Source organism: Elephantulus edwardii, unplaced genomic scaffold, assembly GCF_000299155.1.
Source record: "Elephantulus edwardii isolate Elephantulus edwardi_28Jun2011 unplaced genomic scaffold, EleEdw1.0 scaffold00146, whole genome shotgun sequence".
In the NCBI taxonomy this organism is placed as follows: domain Eukaryota; kingdom Metazoa; phylum Chordata; class Mammalia; order Macroscelidea; family Macroscelididae; genus Elephantulus; species Elephantulus edwardii.
Genome location: NW_006399896.1, coordinates 3,436,054 through 3,440,354, shown reverse-complemented (window position 1 = coordinate 3,440,354; position 4,301 = coordinate 3,436,054).

Genomic DNA, 4,301 nt, shown 5'->3' with positions numbered 1-4,301 from the left:
TGTTCATTAAAACTAATAAAATTTAATAATAATTAAAAAATGATAATGAAAAAAAAAGGTGAGGAATTAGTGTGATACCAATGGACTTGTTTAAATTAACAGATACAGCCCTGGATGTGCTCACCAGTCTATGCTAGGAAATTTGGAGAACAGCTTTCTGGACAATGAATTGGAAATGGACCATATTTGTTCCCATTCCCAAGAAAGATGATCCAACAGAAACTATCAAACAATATAATTAATATCACATGCAAACAAAACTGCTGAAGATCATTTAAAAATTACTAGAACAATATATAGACAGTGAATTTCAAGGAAATTCAAGTAGGATTTAGAAGGGGTTGTAGCACCAAAGATAACATTGTTAATGTCAGATGGATCCTGGATGAAAGTAAAGAATACCAGAACAATGTCTATGTGTGCTTTATTGACTATGCAAAGGTATTTGACTGTAGATCATAACAAATTATGGCTAACATTGAGAAGAACGGGAATCTCAGAGTGTTTAATTATGCTCGTGTGAAACCTATACCTGGACCAGGAAGCTATTGTGTGAAAAGACCAAGGGAACACTGTTGTTGTTGTTGTTATGTGTCATTGAGTCACTTGCAACTCATAGCTACCCTATGTACAAGAGCTGCAAATGCTACTCTATCCTGTGCCAACTTCATTGTCTCCGACACACTCTTTACCACCACCTCAATCAAGAGAATAAATCCATCTCATTGAGGGTCTTCCCTCCACTCTCTCAAATATGATGTCCCTCTCCAAGGACCAGTCTCTCCTTGCAACATGACCAATGAAGCTTCAGAATCCTTGACTCTAAGGTGCAGCCTGGGTTCACTCTCTCCAGGAAAAACTTGTACTAGCAGTCCATGGTATATTCAACACTCTTCTCCAGCACCACAACTCAAAGCCATCATCAATTCTTCTATCATCCCTAGTCACTGTCCAACTCTCCAGTGCATAGCACGTAATTGCAAGGACTAGTCCGGATCAGGCACACCTTAGTTTCCAGCCTGATGTCACTGTTCTTTAGTATTCACGATAGGTCCCTCACAGCTGACTTTCCCAATGCAGTTTGTCTCTTGATCTCCAGGCTGCTGGTACCAAGAGTGTTGACTGTGGAACCAAGTAAACTAAAACTGTTAACTACCTCAATCTCTTCACCATCCATCCTGATGCTGCCAATCAGCCTGGTGGTGAGAATCTTTGTTTTCTTGATGTTGAGCTTCAATCTACATTGAAGGCTGCATCCTTGACGTTCTGCAGCAAGCACTTCAGGTACTCCTCAGTTTCAGCAATCAGGGTTGTGTCATCTGCATAACGCAGGTTGTTGATAACTCTTCCACCAATCCTGTTGCCACATTCTTCCTCATACAGCCCAGTGTCTCAGACGATCTGTTCTGCATACTGATTGAAAAGGTATGCAGGCAAAATACATCCCTGATGGACCCCCTTCTTGATTTTGAACCATGCAGTGTCTCCTTGCTCTGTTTTGTTGACTGCCTCTTGGTCCAAGTATAGGTTTCGCATAAGCACAATCAAATGTTCTGGGATCCCATTCTCAGAGTCAGCCATAGCTTGTTGTGATCCACACAGTCAAATGCCTTTGCATAGTCAATGAAGCACAGATGGACATTCCTCTGGTATTCTCTGATTTCTGCCAAGATCCATCTATTACATTACATTACATTACATTACATTACATTACATTACATTACATTACATTACATTAGCTGTAATATACCTAGTACCATTACCTTTCTAAATCCAGCCTGCGCTTCTGGCAGTTCTCTGTTGATATATTGCTCCAATCATTTTTGGATAATTTACAGCAGAGTCTTGCTTGCATGTGAACATTACATGGTTTAAAATTGGGTGGAGAGCGTGTTAGGGTTGTATTCTCTCTCCATACCTATTCAAACTCTATGTTGAGCAAATTATTTGTGAAGCTGGACTCTATGAAGAGAAATGTGGCAACAGGATTGGAGGAAGACTTATCAATGGCACAAACTTGCTTGCTGAAAGTGAGGACGATTTGAAGCATTTGTTGCAGAAGATCAAAGAATATAAAGCCTTCAATATGAATTACATCTCAATATCAAGAAAACAAAGATTCTTATCACTGGACAGATAGGCATCATCCTGATGGATGGAGACAATACTGAAATTGTCAACAACTTCATCTTGCTTAGATCTACAATCTTGTCACCAGAAGTCAGGAAGTCAGGACACATATTACACTTGGAAAGTCTGCAGTTAGAGACCTCTCCAAGTTATTGAGTAGTAATGATGTAATTTTGAAGCTAAGTTGTGTCTGATTCAGGCCCTAGTCTTTTAGTCACTTGCTGTGCATCTGAGAGCTAGACAATGAATATGGATGACAGAAGACTTAAGGCCTTTGAGCTGTGGTGTTAGAGAAAAGCACTGAACAGCCCATGGACAGCCAAGAGAACAAACAAAAAAGACTTCGAGAAAGTGCAGTCAGGGTGCTCTTTTGAGGCAAAGATGATAAAGTTTCACCTCACATACTTTGGGCATGTTGCTAGGAGGGACTATTCCTTGGAGAGAGACCTGATGCTCTGAAAGGCAGAGGATCACTAAAGGAGAGGAAGACCTTCGACCAGGTGGATTGATATGGTTACTTGTAGGAAGTGTGAAGATGGCACAGGATAGGACAGGGTTCAGGTCTGTTGTTCATGGAGTCACTATGGGACACTCCATAAGACAAAGGCTGATAAAACTATTGTTTCTCCCCACTCCCTAAAAACTAAAGCTTTAGCATCTTTTTTTTTCTATCTTTTTAAGAGAAAAAAAATATACTGAAGATTTAGTATTTATATTGATGTTGTGTACCATAGCTGACTGGTTTTCAGAGGCAACTAATTGCACAAAAGGAGATTGCTCATCCTTCTCCCATGGAGACTAGTGGACTTGAACCTAGTACATTTGGAATTGCAGCACAGCTTCTTGCCACTAGTCCACCAAATCTCACGTCACTCTGCAACTTTTTTAACAATCCTCGTTGCGTTCCTGGGTTTCTCCACGATCTTATTCTGATCAGTGATAAAAGAAAATAATTGGATCATATAAAAATTGGTCTCATCTTCCTACATATACCCAGGCTGTAAAATGACAAGCCTGACATTGCCTAGTATGTGTCATCATAGCTGGGCACTGGCATCTCAATGGCTCCTGTTATCACCAATTTCAGAATTCTGGAGGATGCCCTTTATCATAATGTCATGGTTTGAACAGGAAGATGAGAGACTTAGAGGAAGCAGTACCCCAAGGAAACAACTGGCCTGATTCTTTTTGTTCCCATTCAAGTTTTCCTTTTAACCATTTCCCCTTTCTCTCCTCATATCAAGATAAATGTCAAACTTAATATATAAAATTCCAGCCTACATTAATTTACTGCAGTTATTGAAGAAATACTTTTAACTTTTTAGATCCTTTTCTGCTCATACCACTGTCGTGAATTTCATTTGAATTTTAAAAGTATGAAAGGGAGAAGCAGTGTTTGGCTCAATGAAACAATTTTATTTTGATGGCATACAACACATAATAACAACATGGTTTCATGAATTCTTTATGAAGATCCTTGTCTTTTTTTTCCATTTCTTTTCTTTGTTTTTCTACTACTTTATTTACAAAATTCAAATGTATTATTTTCAAGAACAAATTATTTCAGTTTCCCTCACACACCTCCATCAAATTGTATAACCCCATGATTAATCCCTCCCATCTCCTGCACATCCACACCACTCTGTTTCAAACTTCTCTTACCCTTCTTGGATCCTTATGCTCATGCTACAATAATGGCTTTATACAATATTTATCCTTGCAGGACTGAATTGGTTCACTCAGTATAATGCTTTCCATTCCCTCCCAATTGAGGTAATAATTTACAAAATCATTGCTCTTGTGTGCTGCATAGTATTCCATTGTGTGAATGTACCAAATAAGAAATTCCTTGTCTTTTGAATGTTCCTCTGTTTAATTGTTATGGGTACTTCCCTGCCTAAGGCTAATGTTGCATCCCTGATCATCTAGACTAAGTCAATTTTTCTATGGCTAAGTAATAAGTCACCCTTCAATGGATACGCCTTCCATGGACAACTGAAAAGTAGGTGGCTTGAACCCACGACTACTCTGAAGAGCAAAGATGTAACTGCTTGCAACTGTAAAGGTTTACAATCTTGGAGATCTTTGGGGTCACCATGAGTAGTAACCAGTTTGACAGCAATTGGTTATTGTTGTTGTTGTTATGTGCCGTCGAGTCGTTTGCACCTCAT